Source organism: Spermophilus citellus (assembly GCF_964194105.1).
Source record: "Spermophilus citellus genome assembly, chromosome: 13".
Taxonomy (NCBI): Eukaryota; Metazoa; Chordata; class Mammalia; order Rodentia; family Sciuridae; genus Spermophilus; species Spermophilus citellus.
In genome coordinates, this window is record NC_138193.1 from 81,539,498 (window position 1) to 81,559,507 (window position 20,010).

General features: G+C 48.4%; 2 long non-coding RNA genes across 2 annotated transcripts in view; one reads left to right on the forward strand and one right to left on the reverse strand.

Moving 5' to 3' along the window:
• LOC308632868 overlaps positions 1-7,736 on the forward strand; it is a 29,315-nt gene extending 21,579 nt beyond the window's left edge. Inside the window, exon 3 of the long non-coding RNA XR_014018648.1 lies at positions 7,529-7,736. This is a non-coding gene — a long non-coding RNA (uncharacterized lncRNA). The remainder of the gene's footprint in view (positions 1-7,528) is intronic.
• An 8,052-nt stretch (positions 7,737-15,788) lies between these two features.
• On the reverse strand, positions 15,789-19,137 carry LOC308632916. The gene is made up of 2 exons (XR_014018656.1): positions 19,007-19,137; positions 15,789-16,497 (listed from the first exon to the last, which is right to left on the reverse strand). It is a non-coding gene; the product is annotated as an uncharacterized lncRNA (long non-coding RNA).
• Positions 19,138-20,010: the final 873 nt, after the last annotated feature.

The following is a 20,010-nucleotide window of genomic DNA, read 5'->3' on the forward strand; positions in this document are numbered from 1 at the left end:
GTCCCTGGGTGCTCGAGCAGAGTCAGACAGAAGCCAGGCCAGCCTTTGGGCTGCCTCCTTCCTGACTGCACTCTCCTGGGCCCCTCAGCGGGTTCTCTTTAGATTTGATTGATCTGTGGGGAGGCCGTGCCTCTCCTCTATTTACTGGAGGAGGACACTGGCTGGTCTTCCAGAGCCTGGGTGAGGAAGTGACATCTAGAGGGTGTGGGTCTCAGCCAAGCTCTGCAAGAAAACTTTTGCAGAGTTGCTGACCTTCTGCAGCTGTCCTATAGGCCCTGTGGACCAAAAGGGGAAGTTTGGCTGTATTTAGAAAGTTGTCCACAAAGAGGAATGGCGGGGGTGGGAGTGAGGCTGAGGAGGGCGGCTGGGTGAGGGAGCTGGGAGAGGAAGGCAGGAGACCCAGGAGGGATGCCAACAGGGGCCTGAGGACAAGGGTTTGATTTGGGCTCACATGTTGTCACTTTGGAAGCTTTGGGGTCGGGGTGATGGGGAGTGAGGGAGATTGAGGGGGAGAGAGAAAGAGAAGAAAGGGGGAAGGGGGAGGAGACAGAGTTTCCAGCCAGGGAGCCTGGCTTTTTCTTAGGCTGGGAGCAATGCTCAGTGTGCTGGGAGCGTGCCCAGCTGCCCAGAGGCCCAGGCAGTGGTTTCCTCTAAAGGGGACAGAGAGATGGGTGAGGTGCTGGGAGGGAGAAGCTTCAGATGGTCCAGCTCCACAGGAGAGAGGTTAAAAGAGAAACTCTCATCTCTCCCAAGATGCTGTCTTAGTCCATTCAAGTCACCATTACAAAATACCTAGATTGGGTGGCTTATAAACCACAGATGCTCATTGCTCACAGTTCTGGAGGCTGAAGTCCAAGATCAAGGTGCCAGCAGAGGCAGAGTGTCATGAGGGCCCACTTCCTCACAGATAGTGCCTTCTCCCTCTAACCTCACATGGTGGTAGGGGTAAGGGTCTGTCTCAGGCCTCACTTATGAGGACACCCCATTCATGAGGACTCTACCTCAAAGACACCAGCACCTGCCACAGGTCCCACCTCCTAACACCATTACCTTGGCAGTGAGGATTTCAACATATGAATTCTAGAGGGACATAAGCATCTGGGTGGCCTGGAATGTCCCATTCCCTGTGCCAGGAACATCTCCTCCAGTTCTTCCCTGGGCTGACCTGGGACTCAGGCTACCATGGTAGCAGCAGGAAGACTAGATAGGTTCCTAGCCTTGGCTCAGAGGCCTGAAAGGGGCTAGAGAGCCTGGGAGATCCCTAGGCCTCAGGCTCCTATTGCAGCTAGGCACTGGGAGCAGCCGCCCTCTGGCTGTAACAGTATCTTTGCTCCAAGCCTCGGAGGAAAATGAAGTTCCTGTAGACCATTCTGTCAAACCTTCTTGCCTCCAGCAGGCCTAGTGCTTTCTCTTTCAAACCCAGGTACCTGTGGAGAGCTGCTCAGGTCCATATCCGTGAGTGGGGATACAGGGAAGGGTGGGGTGGGGTATCATAACTTCAATACAGAGTGTTTTTTGTTTTGTTTTGCTTTTGTTTTTAGCCCAGGGCTGCTCTACCACTGAGCCACATACTCATTCTTTTTTATTTTTTATTTTGAGACACAGTCTTGTAAGTTCCTGAGGCTGGCCTTGAACTTGAGATCCTCCTGTGTGCCAGGTTCTCAAGTGGCTAGGATTATAGGCGTGTGCCTGGGCCCAGAGTGCTCTTACAGAAAGTCCTGCCCCTGCCAGAAATGTGCATGAGCAAAGTTGTTCTTCCCAAGGCAGACCCACCCAGAGGACCATGAGAAGAGAACCTTGTCCCAACACTGATTTTTGTTACACTGGCCACAGAGATGGTGCTTCTGCCTTTCTCTGGGACACAGGACCCGCTCTGAGGATGGGAGTTAGAGATGAGCAGGTGGGAGAGTCGGCTATAGTTCTAACTCCTCAGCTGAGCATCTGAGGTCAGAAGTACAATTCCCAAAGAGGCTGCTTAGCGTGCCCTGCTGGAGAAGGCTGCTTAACTCAACCCAATTCACCGGGGTTCCCACCCGCTGTTATTCACTGAGTATTTATTGAGCACCAACTACATATCAAGCACTGTGCTAAGGACCAGAGGTAGAAGACATAGTTCCTGCCTTTATGGAGCTTAGAGTTTGGCAGAGGCCCCTGAGAGTTCATCATGAGTCTATCTCTCTCTAAACTCTCATGATGGCCAGGGGAAGGTGGGAGGAAGCAAGGTTCTGTAAGCTCACTGGGGAGACAAGCAAGATTCACATGCAGGAAACACTCAGAGAATGAGGCAATGATAAGCAGGTATATGGTTGGCTCTGGTAACCACATGTTGAAGTGTGCCCATAAGTGCTCTGGGTAGACCCAGGGGCAGCCTGAATGACTTCCCAAGCTTTATGGAAAAATGCTAGAATGTGATTAAGAGGGCCTGATTACTAACTAGCCTTGAATAAAAAACACTCCAGTTCTGGCAGGAGTGCCTTGGACTATAAAATTCATGTGCACTCTGCTATCTTCCTTGGTTCCTTCTTCCCAGTGACCACCCCTTCTCTACTCCATCTTGCCCCCTCCTCAGAGCTGGAAACTTTCCATGACAAATGATCAGATTTCAGGTTTGGGGCCTGTTGCCCATTTACAAAGCAGCACAGTGCTAGCTGAAATGGGAATCAGAGATTAACAACACAGGGACCTGAGGGACAATTAAGCCAGTTTGGTCACTAAGTGCTATCCCAGAAGACAGCAAAAGATGTGTGGGTGTGGGTGAGGGTAAAGTAGATTTGGTCCGACTCCTGCATATAGGAATTGGAATACTGATGCTATAATGTGTGTATGTGTGTGTGTGTGTGTGCGCGCACGTGTGTGCACATGTGTGCACATGTGTGCATTGCCTGCTATTTTATTTTTTAAAAATATTTATTTCTTGGTGTAGATGGACACAACACAATGCCTTTATTTTTATGTGAGGCTGAGGATCGAACCTTGGTGCCGCCCGTGCTAGGGGAGCACTCTACCGCTGAGCCACAATCCCAGCCCTTGCTATTTGATTTTTAAATGTCAAACTTTAGAAAAGTCATGGGAATATTACAAGAGAGTCCTGAATATTCTCTTTCCAATTATTTACACTTATAAAACAATGTGAGAAAAAGAGACATCTTGCCCTTTAATCCTTAAAACAATTCCCTGTACATTTTCTAGGGCATTCTTTTAATATGGTCTGACTTCCTTTCAGCTAAACCTTATTCCTCTCATTTCCAGACAGTATTGGGTTATTCTAGATCTCAAATAAAGTATACTTAAGAGGAGAAATATAGATTATTTTTCTGCTTGATGCCATGCTGGGGCCCTGGCCCTGGCCATTGAGTTTCCTGGGGGGGGGGAACTCCACTGGCCTCAGGGGCTGTGCTGAGTCTGCTTATTACTGGACAGCTGGACTGTCCACTTAGAGGCCTGGCCAGACAGGCCTTGGCTGAACCCTGTTTCACTTTGTTTTCCTCCACTTTGTTCTCCTGGAGCTTTCTGTGCTTTTTCCCACCCACAGATGTGAATGTCCCATGATGTCGGCCTTCCAGAGCCCAGCATGGCTTGGTTGAAGCAGAAGAGAGCTTGTTGGGCACCTTCTCTGGGCCTGGAGGCCAGCCTGCGCTCTTCTGAAAACACAGGAGGCTTCCTGTCCCTGCCTTGCTGGGAGGAGTGAGGTTCTGCGGCATGGTCTGGCGCTGAGACCCGTGGTCCTGCTCGGGACTGGCAGTCTTAGGCTGAGGGAACATTTTCCAGGGTACAGTTGAGGGACAGAACGTCTCAGTGAGATGGGTTGGGAACAGGCAGAGTTTTGGAAAAGCTCCTGCTTGTTCTGGGAGGTGTTCAGGATGCTGAGGTTTTGGAAATCCATGGCAGCTCTTCACAACTGCTCCCAGCTTTGGGAGAGGAATGGATGGGTGCCTAATACCTTGAATTCAGTGGCAAAGATGAAGCCCAGCCTTGCTCAACTGGGACTTAGGCCTCTGCTGGGCCTGGGGAAGACATTGCACTTGAAGAGATGTAGCCTAGAGGACTCAGCCCCTGGAGTCACCAGATGCTGTTATCATGGGGCAGCCTTGGCTGGAGCTCTGTTAGGCACCAAGTCAGTGGGGCCTATGGTCCTGGACTCAAGGGTGCCTGCCTCTGGTGAAGCAGGTAGAACTCCCAGTGTGCACCCATCAGCCAGAACGTGCGAAGGCATCTGACCAGGCAGATCAGTCTCATTGCAAAGAGAGGCCAGGGAAGGGGTGCTCAGAGTAGGCCTGAGCAATTAGGGAAGGCTTGGGGGGAGGAAGGGAGGTCTAAACATCCTTTCCTAGAACCATCTCCCATTTCTGTTGCACTTTTGTGCACAATCAGCAGCCCAGGGTCCACTGCCAGCCCTGTTCTGTGACCTTGGCAAGTCAGTTCACCACCTTGGGCGTGTCTCCTCATAGGGGAACTGGGAAGCAGTGCATGTAAGCCATCTCCAAGACTGTGCTGAATGACAATCAAACCTGGGGGGCTTCCAAGGCATACAGATGCCTGGACCCCTGCCTCTACTTTGGGAGTCTGATCTCTGGGGTGGAGGGTGAGGTCAGGCCTGTTCAGGTGCTGTTTGGAGCAAGCTTCCAGGCGGTCTTTGGAGCAGAAGCTGTGTAACCATAGAGTCACAGCATCCAGAACCCCCGATTTTAACTGCAGGCTCTGCAGATCCAGACCCAGGCGTTTACTCCTTGATGCATTTTCCCTGGCCTCTGGGAAGGCGTGGTCCAGGTGCGGGTCTCTGGCCAGGCCAGGCCGCCTTCCCCCAGTGCCTTCCACTTGGATCCCTGGACGCAACCCTCTCCTTCCCGCGGAGCCTGCCTCCATGGGCGCATTACCATTTCCATGGCGCGCTTCTCGGGGCCCCATGGAAATCACGAGGCGAGGCGCTCCGAGGAGTCGACAGACTTCAGAAAGGCCCCGGGCCGCCCGCCCCGGCCGCCGCCCGCCCGCTCTAATCCCGCGCAGGGCTGGAGACAGAGCTCCCAGTCTCCGCGCCGGCCGCGGCCGCTCATTCTCCCACAGAGCTGACGCTGCCCTGCGGCCCAGCTGGCTGCAGTTTTTAGAAATAACAATATCCCGGGGGGAGGAGCGGCGGGGTGAATGGGCGCCTTTGTCCCCGGCCCTGTGAAGCCCGATTAATTATGCGCCGCGGAGCGCGGGGAGCGCGGCCGCCCGGCCCCCTGCGCGCCTGAAAGGCCGGGGCTTGGGAGCGCGGCCGCAGGCTCCGCGCCGCCGCACAAAGGGCCGCGAATTAGAAAACCGGCAATTACCCCGCATTTTGTATTTGCCCTTGTCTCGCTGACACTGTGCACCGCCCCTCCCCGGGCGGCTGCACTTTGAGGATTTTCAAGTCCTTTCTTGGTTACCAGGGGCGACTGGGCAGAGGGCTGGGGGCTCGGGGAGAGGGGGCAGCTCCAAGGGCCAAGTGGGATGGTGTGCATGGCGGGGGGGGGGGGATCCGGAGCGGGGGAGGGGTGGTGGGTGTCCAGGGACATGGGCCTCAAGTCTAATGCTGTCTCTAAAACTGGAGCTCGCTCAGAATGCAGATTCCTGGGCCCCACTGCCGCGGACTCCCTGACCCAATAGGGCTGGGGTTCCCTGGAGAGCTGTATTTCAAACCGTCCAGAGAATGCTATTTTTAAAAATGGAAGTGTCACAGTGAAATAAAACGCACGGATCTTAAGTGTGCATTTTGACAACTGTATACCCCTGTGTCACCTACATCCCCGTGAAGATAGAGAACAGTTCCATCACTCCACAAAGTTCCATGAGTCGTCTTTCCAGTCTCTTCCCCTCTACTTCTCCATCCTCTCAAGATAAGAAATAGTTCTTATTTCTATCCTATCCCTTGAATTTCACCTGGCTTTTGACTTCATGATAAACAGAGCCATACAATATATGCTGTGTTGCTTCTCACTTTTATCATTCAACATAAAGTTTTTGAAATCCATCCATGGTATATGTATTCACAGCTGATTTCTTTAATTAAGTAGTTTATCTGTTCACCTGTTGAGGGATGCCTAAATTGTTTCTAATTCAGGGCTGCTATGATCCTATAGTGCAAGTCCTTTTTGTTAAGGTATGTTTTTGTGTCTTTTGGGCTGATATATAGGAGTGGAATTGCTAGGTCATAGAGAAGGTGTTTAGTTTCAGTAGATACTGCTGGCCTCCTTTCTAAAGCCCCTGTATGCTGTACAATTTGGCATCTTCACCAGAAATGTATGAGTGTTCCAGTTGCTCTATATCCTTATCAGCACTTGGTGTTATCGGTCTTTTTAATTTTAGCCATTCTAGTCAACATGAGGTAGTATTTCACTGTGGTGTTTGTGACTGGGTGCTTTTTTAAAAATATATTTATTTTCTGTAGTTGTAGTTGGATACAATAGCTTTATTTTGTTTATTTGTATGTGGTGCTGAGGATCGAACCCAAGGCCTTGTACCTGCGAGGTGAGAGCTCTACTGCTGAGCCATAACCCCAGCCCCATGACTGGGTACTTTTTAATGCATGAGCTCCAAGAACTGGGGAAAAAAACTCCTGTCTAATCCAATTCTTATATTTGTCCTGCAAAGTCCATTAAGGGACATGACCTCCTGGCGACCCATAGCTGGTTGGGCAGAGGCAGGAGGAGAATATAGGACTCCTGACTACTAAACGAGTGCTGTCTCCTTAATGTCATGATGTTATGCTGTCCCTTTGGCCTACACCTGGTGAACCTGTATGTGTGACAAGTATGGGTCTTGCTCTGCCCAGGACCATTCAAAATCGACCTGGGAGGGTGTTTGTGGAGAGTCCCTGCCTCTACCCAAGCAGCAGCATCCATGGACCTCTGGATTGACAGATTGGGCTCAGGGCTCAGACTTGAGAGAGAGATAGTTTACAAGTGTGTATACAGGGGTGGGGGAAGGGTGGCTGGCTACTCCTTGGCTCTTACTCCAAGGACACAGACTAACCCCAATGCTTCCTCTGCTTCAGCCACCCATAGTGCCTTGGGAATTTTCTAATCAAACGCAGAGGGGATGCAGGGTGGTGGGAAGGAGGTGACAGGATTCCTGGGGCTTCCAAAGTCCTCTGTTGTCTATAAGCGTTCTCCTGAGTGTGGTTTTAAAGATCTTCAGCGTATCTTTGTATTTGGATTTCCTCGTGTGCATTGTACTCCTGCACTAATGGACTCCTGACTATCCATTGTTGCCTCCCTTGTCCCCCCTCATCCATACAGTCCATGAGGTCCCTTCAGACTGTGAGATTGCTTTCTCCAGAGATGGTAAGTATTCATCATGTATTCGCACCAACATATTTATCTTCACCACGTGCTCTTCGTCTTGTCCTGTAACACTTCTCCCACTGAAAGGAGAGATCTCGTTGAATCTGGGCAGGGTCTATAACTACTCTGACTTACGGACTATGGCGAAAGTGAGGATTTTTGATGCTAATTTATTTAAAGGCTATCATTTCTACCTAGTTCTCTCTTTTTTGTGTTGTTCACCCTAGGAACCTAAGCGACCTGCTACGAAGAAGCCCATGTGGAGGAGAACAGAGACCCCAGTTTACAATCACTCTGCCATTGGATTTGTGGGTGAATGGGCCTTCGGATGACTCCCCATCTCAGATTTCAGTGCTTCCAGACAAGGCCCCAACCACAGAGAGCAAAGACGAGCCCTTCCTGTGCCCGGCTTGGATTCCTCATAATAAATGGTTGTTTTAGTCCAGTATTATGATAATTTGTTTTGAAGCTAAAAGAACTGGAATGCACACAATATTTCTTATACTGTCTCAGTGTTGGTTCACACTCCCCTCACCCCATACCCAGAGAGACTCCCAGACAGCACCTCAGCACCTCTGCTGAGCCTTCCCTCACCTCCTTCTGCACTGAGTTGGATGTTCCTCCTCTGAACCCCAGACACCTGCCCAGATCTTTGTACCTTCCACTCTGTGTTTCAATGTCTCATTTGGATGTTTGCATCCTCCACAAAAATGGGCTCCTCAAGAGCTATCACAGTAGATGTTTCCATCTGGGTTTCTGAGATTCTGGCATATTACCTGTTTGTTGGAAGATGGCGTGTCCCTAAAACAGAGGGAGTAGGGTCCTAATGAAGCAAAATTCAACTTCCTGTTCTCCGTTCTCATTTTCTCTGGGCCATAGCTTGAGCAAGAGTAAACAGAAGAAAAAGAGAGGGTCTTTCCCTCCAGGGATTTTCACTATGATTTGGGAGAGTAGCAGAAAGGCTAGAATTAGACTAGCACTTGATGAAATGAGATTTGTAGTCCCCAGAAGGGAGAGAGACGTGCCTAGGACAGGTGGCCAGGGGAGGCTTCCTGGAGGAGCCAAGGGCTTGGATTTAATAGTGCCAGAGCTCTAGGACAGGCCCTCCTCTGATAGAATTCCCAGCTTGCTCTCTTCACCCCCACCTTGGTGAGGCCTGAGCTGAAGTTGTGTGTGTGTGTGTGTGTGTGTGCGCACACACATGTGAAGTCAGGGAAAGGCTATTGGCACACCTCCCTCCTGGGAGAGAGGCTCAAGGACAAGCCCAGTCTTAACTGTCTCCTTGGTGTGCCCGTCTCTGTTCCCCTCTCTTGCAGGCTGAAAAAAGAACGGGGTAAGAAAAATGAGGTATTTGTACCACCAACTGGATGCATACCCTACAATGTGTGCTATGGTTTGGATCTGGAATGTCCCCCAAAGCCTCATGTGTTGAAAGCTTGATCCCCAATGCAGCCATGTTCAGAGATGAAGCCTTTGCGATGGGACTGGATCATGAGGATTCTAACCTCATCAATGGAGAATCTCCACTGATGGATTAATAATTTGATGGCATTATTGGGAGGTGTTGAAAACTTTGTGAGGTGGGCCTTTGTTCAAAGAAGTAGGCCACTGGGCACTTATTCTTGAAAGATATATCATGTCCCTGAACTTTTCCTCCCTGCCCCCTCCTAACCCTCCCCCTTGCTTCTGGGCTGCCATAAGCTGATCAGCTTTCTTCCCCCATGCACTTCTGCAATGATGTTCTGCCAACCAACCATAGATTAAAACTTCTGGAACTGTGAGCCAAAGTAAATCTTTATTCCTTTAAGTTATTTTTCTCAGGTATTTTGTTACAGTGATAAGAAGCTGACTAACACAATGTGGGTGGCCCTCAGAAACAGTGCTGACTGAAGAAAGTAAAGAACAGAATGAAATCCATGGCACAATACCATTTATGTAAACTCAAGTTGCATGCGCACAGAACATAGGGACACATACAAAGATGTGATGTCAAACATATTGATGCAGTTGCTTAATTGAGGGATTGGGGAGACTTAGGGTAGTAAATGAAAATTAAAGGAATAAATAAATGAGACCAAAGAGGGTCTTTTCTTAGAACAGTGATAACCGTGTGCCATTGAGAATAATTAATTGCACTTCTACACCTGAGGACCAAACAAAAAGTCAGAACCAAACTCAGTCTTGGAAATGACACCACCCTAGTTAGGACAACACTCATATCTGTATGAGTGGGAGGGAGAAGGAACATGGGGCAGGGATTTAGCTGTAGCTGTAGTGTTTTATTTCTTTAAAAGAGATAAGGTATCTGAATCCAAATGGCAAAATGTTAATATTGGTTCATGTGTGGATTTCTGTTAGATCACTTTGTGCACATTTTAAATATATCATAATTTAAATAAATATTTTACAAGGCAAGACTGTGGCTTGCCAAGCCAGCTAATTCTGGCTCTTTCTTAATTCATTTCTGATCCTCGGTTGGCCTCTGAACAATTTTATAGAATTGAATGACTGCTCTCTACTTTGGTGACAGTTCCAATAAAGAGAAGAATATGAAGACTTCAACTTTTCTTTGATGCTAAGGTCATTGATAAAGGAGATCTTTGATGACTGGCAAATGTCAATGCTACATAGAGGGTGAAATGAGATGGCTGAACACTCACAGGGATCTTGCTCCTGAGTGGTTAGATCAGATTGACTTGCCAGGACTTATTGGGTAGGTCATACACTATCTATTGGCCTTCCTGACAAATCCTAGACAACTATCTAGAACTTATGTAGGCAGCTCTTGGAGGACTTCAGAAGCTCACAATAAAGACCTTTTCTCTGGAAGCCACCCTGACACCATGGTGGGGGTACTAAACAGTGACTAGAGAATAGACTCTGTATTCTATGACCCGGCGTTGGTCATAGCTCATTGGCTAAGAGGGAGCATTGGAACCAAGCTGGACCAATCGGAATCTTCCTCTCAAGATCTTTGCATTTTGAACCGAGGCAGAGACTGGGGGCTTTTAGGATGGGGTTGCTCCATTGGGAATATCCTAGTGCAGAGATTCATTGACTCCAGATGCTTAGGTCCTTTGGAACTGCCATAGCTCTGGCCTTCCCAGAGGCTCAATTTCTCACTCTTTTCTTGAAATTTAATAAATTTATTATTATTATTTGTCAGGGTTGATTTCTATGACTTGTCCTATGGAGGAGGTTAGTAGATTATTTTATTATCTCCCACCCTCCCCAGTGCCGCGGCTAATACAGATGGTATCTTTATTGAGTTAGAAAAAGGACCCCCCTTTCTGGGCAAACAAATTAGAAAAAGCTGTTCTTTCCTCTCAGCCAACACAGCCCCTCGCCAGGGTGAAAGGTTTGGCCAGCGGAATGTGGGGCTACGTAAGCATTCATGGTGGCCCGGGTGGACTTCTCCTCTGCATCAAGGTGTCACTCAATATATAAAGCATTGTTAAATCTTTGTGGATGAAAATGTGTTTAAAGTCAAGCCTTAAAGGAAATTTGGGAAAACTCTATGCATGGTGAAGTCCATTAAACCTTATCTTCTTCTGATGAATAATCTTCAGGTGTTAGAGGAAGCTTCCTTCAGTCTGCAGGATTTTGTTGTTGTTGTTGTTGTTGTTTTGCCTGCTCCACCACTGAGTTATCCCCCAGGCCTTGGAAGACATTCTTGAAAGATCTAAGAATACTCCTCTATTCCCTGTGGGAACAAAACTAGTGAGAAGGTGCAAGATCACAGGAGCCAGTTGACAAGGAGGTGTCTGCAGGCCACAGGGAAAGTGAAACGGAAACCACCCCCCGGAGGCACTGATGGCCACAGTGAAGAACCTGATCCCAAGGAGAGAGGACTTGAGAGGAGGCTGCCCAGCTCCGGTTCACTCACTCCCTTAATGGCCGGCAGCCGCTCCATACCCTGGAAAACGCTTGCTGTCAGTCTGAATCCTACTACTTTTCTGAGAAAGCTGAGTAGGTCAAAGCAAGTAGGGAACTGTTCCAAGCAAGGGGACACCCCCGCCCAAACTCCTGAATTATGTAGACCACCTGGGTAATTACAGGAGGCTGTGTAGGGCTGGGCGTGCAGCATGGTGCTAGCGTGCATCCCAGCAGAGAGGTGGCCCTGGGTTCCATCCAAGAAGGAGGCGGGAGGGAGAGGAAGAAAGTCAGTAAGAAGAGAGGAGAAGAAGAAGCACTCTAGACTAGCAGCGAAGGATTTAAGTCCAGGACCAGATTGCCTGGGTTCGTCTGAACTCTTGTCACTTTCCAGCTGTGTGGCCTTGGTTATATTACTTAACCCCTTAAGTGTTTTGAAACATGTACGCAATCCTTTGACTTTATTTCCATTAAGAAGAAGGTGTATGTCCCCTCCCTTTGAGCCATAGTGAGAATCAAGGAATTCCAACATTTCCAAAAGTGGGGGGGGAACATAGCAAAAATGACGCTGGGTAATTTCCAAGGCTACCTTGGAAAAGTCCACGCCGTTTTCTTTTCTTTTTGGTACTGGGGATGGAATCCAGGGGCACTCTAAAAACTTTTTTTTTAATTAAAGAAATTTTGAGATAGGTTCTCCCTAAGTGACTGAGGATCTTGCTAAGTTGCTGACACTGGCCTCAAACTTGTGATCCTCCTACCTCAGCCTCCACAGTTGCTGGGATTACAGGTGTGTGCCACCACACCTGGCCCCATGTAGCTCTGAGAGTTCCTTTTGGGCCACTCATGCTGGGATCCTTCAGCTGCCATGAAAAAATATCCAACTACCCTGAGCTGCGTCATAGGGAGAGCATATATGAAGTGAGAGATGGCCCAAGAAGCCCTGCCATCTGCCCCAACTGATTCCCTTGCCTAAGCCCTAGATATGTGAATGGAGACACATTTGAGGTGATCCCAGCTGCAGTTCCCAGTGGACAGCAAACTCACCAGAGATCATGAGTGAGAACTGCCTTGCTTGGATCTCATCAACCCCTATATTCATGGGCAAAATAAATGACTGTTATTGTTTTAAGACCACTGTTTGGGGTTGTTTTGCTATAATGCAATGAATAGCTGATTCAGACTTTTGATGCCTGGAAGCAGACTGTTACCATAACAATACCTTCCGAATTGTATGGCTTTAAGGATGTGGTGTGGGCAGAAATGATAAAGGCTTTGAAGGTGCTGTTATTGGAAGCTACTGGGAAGGGCTTAATGGAAAGTGAGAAAATATTATTGGAAGCAAGAGAAAAGGGGGCCTTTATTATATAGTACAAGAAAGTTTAGCAACATTGTCACTTGATGAGACATGGACAATAGAAAATGTGCCCAAAGAATTGTTTGGGCTAAGGAAATTTCTAAGTAGACTTTTGGAAGTGCCCATTGAATTATTTCAGTGGCACAAGACAAGGTCAGGGAAAGATGAATTAAAGGGGAAACTTTTGACTTTTAAGGAAAATTTACAGAGAATATAAAAGCCAAGGACTTGCTGGGTTTGCAAATAAATCTGTTTCTCATGCACAGCTTCCCCTGACGGGAAATTGTCCTCAAGGTATGAAGAGGCTTCAGGACAAAGAGAAAATCCAGATAAGACCCTTCATTAAAACCTCAGAAAGACCTAATGCTTCATAAAACCTTTCATATAGGCCAAGGTCTTCTAAACATCTCACAAATATGCTTCACAGATTCTCTTCATTAAACAGAATCTTTAGGGAATTATCCCATATTAGCCTCACAAGAAGCTCAGGGTAGAGAAGGGTTTATTTTGATGAAATCTGTGAGGGTGACTTTTGACTAATGAAGTGAGCCCCAATAGGATCCATAGGAAACCCAGTAGAATTATATTGTCAGAAACACCATCAACTTGAACTACAAGGATGGACTAGCACAAAGTGAAAAAAGACCATCAGACCCCCCCACAGTTCTGTGGAAAAGAAGCAAGTGGGAAAAACTACTCAGCTGCAAATACCAGTGGTATTTTATAGAAAAGAAGGATGATTTTCAGAAAGTCGAACCCAGAAAAACAGAGCCAAGAGCCACAGAAAATTATCCCCAGGGAGTAAGAGTGGACCCCAATCCAGAAACTGGCAATGGGTACTTGGAGAGATTTCAAAATTGCTATGGTCCAAGGACCGTGGTGTGTCTCCTTTTTAATGGGAGTGTTCATAACGGTCATCCCAGTCCTGTTCCATCATTGTGTGTTAGGTGGTTTGTGGTTTAGATATGGGGTGTCCCCCAAAAGCTCATGTGTGAGACAGTTGGAGAATTTTCACAGGTGAGATGATTAGATTATGAGACCGTTAACCTAATCAGTGGATTAATCCATGATATGGGTTAACTGGGTGGTAACAGTAGTCAGGTAGGGTGAGATTGAAGGAAGGAGGTCATTGGGGGCGTGTCTTTTATGTTTATATTTTGTCCACAGTGAGTGGAGCTCTTTCTGCTTCTTGGTTGCCATGTCCTGAGCTGCTTTCCTCTGCCACACCCTTCCATGTTCTGTCTCACCTCTTGCCCAGAGCTATGGAGTGGGCCATCCATGAACTGAACCTCTGAAACCATGAGCCAAAATAAAATTTTCCTCCTGTGTTTTTCTTGTCAGGTCTTTTGGACACAGTGACACAAGGTTGACTACAACAGGTTAAGTAAGAAATGGATAACTTGTCCTTTTAGTTCTAAAAGTCTTCAGATAAAGAGGAATAGAATCAAGGAGCTGTGCCTGAGGCATTGCATCTGAGGAATTTCCTCTACACCTGGAAGGTTCGGATGATGGGATTTGGATCTCTGGCCTCAACCTGATACTACACTAGATAAGACTTTCAGAGATCACTGGGAGGGAGGAAGTATATTTTGCTTGTGAGAGGAGTGTAAATCATTTTTATCCAGAAGATAAACAGGGGTGGTTTTAAACAGAGCTTAAATTGGTCAACACATTCCCTATCAAGAAATGGAAGAAATCCTCACCCCCTGTACCTGGACAGGCCTTTGTTCCCATTTTAACAAACAGGACATGGTAGGAAATGACACTACAGGACTCCAAGGCTGGGTTAGAAGTGGCATAGATTCTATCTTGTGTTCTCTCTCTCTCTCTCTCTCTCTCTCTCTCTCTCTCTCTCTTTCTCAAGATCACATGCCTTCGGATCCCTGAGTTTCTGGGCAGGAAGTCCAGTTCTTTCTTCTGTGTAGGAAGTCCAGCTGCCATGTTGGGGAGCTCATGTGAGAGGCCACATAAAGACAGAGGCCTGAGGAAGCCCAACGGCTCCAGCCCCCATTTGCTTGAGCCCTCCCAGCCCAGGTGCCTGAGATGTGAGAAGAGTCCAACTTTAGCCAAGTCTGACCCTGAGTCAGAACAGCCAGCTCACACATAGATATCATGAATGGAGAGAAATGGTGATTGTTTTTAAGCTTCTAAGCTTTGTTAGAGGGGTGTTGGTATTCAGCTATAGATAACCTCTTCAAGCAACATCTTATTTGTCTAAAAATAGGGCTAACGATCAGCTTTCCATCAGATGGCAAATGAGGAAGGAGTAAATGAGTTGAAGTTTGTAAAGTACTAAGCTCAGGATCTGGGACATAAACACATCTTTGTGGAGTTTCTCAGAGGCTGTTTTCCTGAATGATAACTGTGAATCAAACAAAAATGACATTTAATTTACATATACTCTATTTTAGAAGTAACCTACTGTGTGTTTGACAGTGACTTTTTGTTGAATAAAGTGATTTTTAATTCCTCAGAGAAAATTCCAGGTGTAGCTTTCCAGGGCAATGTTTTCCTACTTCTTGTTACAGTGGGAATAAGTCTCCTTGTATCTGTAAAGAGAAAAGAGAAAGATCAACTCTGAAGTTGATCTATCCTGGGTTTGAAATTGAGCCCCTCCGTGTCCTGATTGTGTGGTAATGAACTGCTGATCCTGCCAACTTCCTTATCTGTGAAATGGGTTCAACATCAAGGCTTCAGTGCAAAAAGCCAACATCACATTCTCTCTGCAGCACCTAGCACACAGTAGGTGCTGTTGAGCTGTTAGTGTGCTGTGAAAGGGACGGAACTCCTAGAAGTGATAGGGAACAGAGTAAGTAGATCATAAGGATATGGACTATTTGTGGTTCCATGTAAATGAAATTCAAAAACAGGCAAAATTAACTGATAGTGAGAGAAATTCATAAGGGTGGTTGCCTCGAGGGGGATGGATAATGCCTGGGAAGGGGCGCCAAGGAACCTTCTGGAGTATTTGAAATTCTCTGTATTTCATGCAGGTGAGACATAGGTACAGAAAAGTTTATGGAGCCAAATCATCAAGATCAGTGTGTGTCACTGTGTATATTACTTCCCTAAAGAAGTTGAAAACATGTTAGTGTGTGCTCCCTTCACTCAGGAGTGATCTTTAGGAATTCGGCCCTCTGTTCCTCACACCCCTAGAGCAGCCAGAGTAACTGAGTAACAGCAGCTTTTTTTTTTTTTTTTTTTTTTTTTTTTTTGGTAACGGGGATTGAACCCAGGGCACTTAACCACTGAGACACACACTCCCTCAACTCTTTTTGTTTTTTAGACAAGATCTCACTAAGTTGCTTAGAACCTCACTAAGTTGCTGAGGCTGGCTTTGGACTTGGGATCCTCTTGCCTCAGCCCCCTAAACTGTTGGGATTACAGGTGTGTGCCCTGGTGCCCGGCCTGGGTAACCATATCTTTCTGCTTGCATGAGCCGCCTTTCATCATCAGGCATGGTTTGGGCTGAGTCCCAGCATGGACCCCATGTTCACCCTCTGCTCTTGAGAGGGCAGAGAGGCAGGGTGGTGTGCACTGGGCACTGGGCACTGGTGAATGAGTGTGGGATCTAACCCATCACACTCAAAGACCCAAGGCTGCTGGGGGTCGTGGCATGTTTGAAATGAGGGAGCAACAGATGCATATCCTTAGCATGATGGGCCTGGTTCCTGGAAGGAGAGCAGGAGGGATGGGTACAGAGAGTCTGGGCTGGGCAGAAATCAAGACCTTGATCTGCTCACAACCCTGCTCTTCGGGTCCCGGAGCCATGACGTCCTTCAGAGTTTCCATTCTCTGAACTGCAGCTGTTGGTTACGTGTTTCATTCAAAGTGCTTCGCAGGAAGCAGCAGGCTCCACATTCCAGAGTTTTTAGTCATTTTTTCTTTCAGAGCTTTGGGGCTGGGATTAGGACGTTCTTCAAACCACACTGTCCTCGGCTGGGCTCCCAAGAGGAAGTGGGTGGATCCCTGGGGGAAGAGAACACAGGCCTAAATTCAGGGATGGAATGAATAAAGATCAAGGCCAGCACAAGTAAACCCCTGGAGATCAGCTGAGTGAGGCCAGGTATGGAGAGCATGTGGGGTGGCGGCTCTTGCTCTCCCCAGCCACAACCTAGGGAACACAGAGTGTCTGGTGTGTGTGTGTGTGTGTGTGTGTGTGTGAGAGAGAGAGAGATATGTGGTGTAGGACAGAGTAGAACCAGTGACAGCATTTCCCACTCCCTTTGGTCACTCCCTCTGGCTGAGGCAGAGAAGGACCTGGGGCTTCACATGATGAAAGGGCCACGGTGACATATGCTCAAGTTGGGGCACTTTAGCAAATGGACCACACAGATACATGAATTTAGAGAAACCACACCAAATGTTTGCTAGAGTGCCTGCTACAGTCCTGGCACGAGGCTGGGTGTTGGGAACGCAGCAGGGGACCAGGCAGACTCCATCTGCTCTGTCACCATAGGCCTGGGAAATGTGGCTTGTCAGGTGCTCACTGGGGTAAGGGGACAGAGAGCAGGTTAAGGCAGTGGGAGCTGGTAGAGGTGACTCCAGTGGGCAGGAAGGGAGCAAGAGAGGTGTTGCTGGTGGCACAAGGCACATAGATGGCACAGTACAAAAGTACAGAGGAGGATCAGGGCCCAGGCAAGAACCTGGGTGGGATGAGGTGGCTGAAGCTCTGGAAGGGAGACATGATGGACAGGAGCAAAGACCCAGGGGCAGACGAGAGAAGAGGGGGAGACAAAGGAGTCAGGGGTGAAAGCCACCCAACTCAGTGCCACCCTCTCCTCTGAGCAATTGGGGCAAGAGGAGGAAAGTCCATGATAAGAATCCAAATCCACCCTGGAGGGTAATGCTCGCCTGTAATCCTGCCGGCTCGGGAGGCTGAGGCAGGAGGATCATGAGTTCAAAGCCAGCCTCAGCAAATGGCAAGTCACTAAGCAACTGAGTGAGACCCTGTCTCTAAATAAAAATAGGGCTGGGGATGTGGCTCAGTGGTCGAGTGCCCCTGAGTTCAATCCCCAGTATCCCCCCACACTCCAAAAAAAGCACCCAAATCCAGCACTTTAAAGATGACAAGTGGTTTTGTTCTCAGTAGCAGGTAGAAGTTTCACTGTGGCTCCTAAGATTCCACATTCTGATCCTTGAATAGAATGAGGCGGCAAGCCCATGACTCTGTACCATTATGAGGCCAAAGGGATTTCAAAGACATAATTAACAGACTATGAATTAGGTGAGTGAGCTTATCAAGAGAGAGATTGCCTGGTAGGTGGCCGGAAATTCATCCCAGAAGCCTCATAGAGACAGAGGGTTTTCTCTGGCTGGTGGCATGACATGCATGACAAGAAGTCATTGGTTTCAAACATGTGTGTGTGGGGGGACTCAAGGTACCTTGAAGATGGTACTTGAAGATGGAGGGACCATATGAAGAGGATCTGAGAGAGAGGAATTCTGCTATAACCTGAGTGTGCTTGGGGGCAGATTCTCTCCCAGAGCTTCTAGATACTCACTTCTTGATTTTTGGCCTTGTGAGACCCTCCTCAGTGGGAATATAGCTGAGCCCACCTGAACTTCTGACCAGTGAAGCTGTGAAATAATCAACGGGTGCTGGTTTAAGCAGCTAACTTTGTGGCAATTTGTTCAGCAATAGTAGAAAATGAATATATTCCTGCTTTATCACTGTACCCGAGAAGGACTGTGGGAAAGTCCAGTGACCCTCTCTGTGCAGGTTGGAATCCAAGAGGTGAGGTGTCTGTCCCTGTCTGCAGGTATCCAGGTGGGACTCAGGCCAGACCCCACTGGTTTTAGGGCTCTTTGTATCACTTCTACCCGAACAGCCACAAATGAAGTCTAGACGCTTGGCTTTGGCCAAGGGTGTCTTGTCTTCCCCCCCAGCGTGGGGGGGGGGTCTGCCTCTCCCACTTCCCTTTTTAAGATCCCCCTCAGCTGCTCCCACCCCACAGCCAGCAGGGTGCAAAGCTGCCCGAGCCCTGCCACCTCCCTGGGGAAGAGCAGCACTCTGAGCAGAAACAAGAGAAGGGCAGTGACCTCAGCCTCCCCCTTCCTCTCCAATGACAAGTCTGGGCTCTGTTAAGGCAAGAGACCGGAACTGAGATCCAAGAAGCAGTAAAGTTCACCCCCCTGGCCCCCCGCCCAGCCGCAGCACACAGCATTCTCTGGCTAGTGGGGATGGGGAGGTTTAAAGCCGTACACTTGATTCCTTAGCAATTTGTTGGGTACATAGTCAGGTATCTCCGGGGAGTCCAGAAATGTCTGCAAGGAGGAAGGTTATGTTTCTGCTTCACTGATTACAAAGCCCCAAATGAAGGTTTTCTCATTCCCACATCAGGCCTTTTATAAAAATCTCTAATTCTTCCCAGATGGTGACTAGTTCTCTCTCTCTCTCCAGTCTCTGGGAGGGTAGGGCTTCAGAGAGCAGGAGAGTTTGTGTTGCCAGACCCAGGACCTCAGCTCTGTCACTTACCTGGAGGGGAGATGTTGTGGGGGTGGGGGCAACCTTCCCAAGGCTCAGTCTCTGCAGATAGCATCTAAGCTGTATGAGGCCGCAAATGTGCACCCGCTACGCAGGCAAGAAGGAGGCAATCGAAATTGCTGTCCTTATCTGTCTGACTTACAACACAGGATCTACCCTGGAAATATTTTTTGACAAGCAGAAAATAATTTTCATTCTCATGACAGGGAGGCCTGGTCAGCGGCAGTGAAAGTCTTCAGTCAGCAAAGTTTGTTTTTGTGCTCTTCTTCCCAAAGCCACTTCCTTTATCTGTAGCCTGGCTCCTTCTTACCGGCCCCTCTGGCTAGATCCCAGGGCCCCGGGGGTGGGCATGGGGAGAACCCTCTGGAAGACTCTTGCAGCTCAGCATCCATGAGAGAGGGTCACTCCTGGGCTGACTGGCGGAACCCCAGGCAGACAGGCCAGTGCTGGTGTCTCTTCCCAGGTCATCCAGGTCCCTCCAGGTGTCTGTCTGGAGGCCTCTGGGCAGCACTGTGCGGGCTTGGCTCCTGCCTGGGTCCCTCTTGACCGTCTGTCTGCAGTTTGGCAGGTTTAATCTAAATGTTCTCACATGCAGCCTTTTCCTGTCAAAGACCCTCTGGAGGAAAAATCTGCTCCATTCAAACTTTTCAGAATTCCCAAGGTGAAGTTTATGCGGGGCTAGGCAAAGCCTGGTGACAGAGTTTGGGGTTGTGTGTAGGCCACGGAATTTTCATGTGCTGGAGGGACGAAGGTCGATAGGTGCTTTGGGTCTAGGTCCAGGACTGTTGGCCCAATGTGACAGAGATGAAGGCCTGGGATGATCATGGCTGCATTTTTTCTCTGTTACCTGTGTAGGGTAGGGAAAGGATTCTGGGAAGGAGGGTGTTTAAGGGACAACTGCAAGTCCCTGGGATGTTGGGAGCAAAGCTGCATCTTCTCCGGGGCTCCCCTCCAGGGTAGAGGTGAAGGAAGTGCTGCTGGGCGTCCATGAAGTG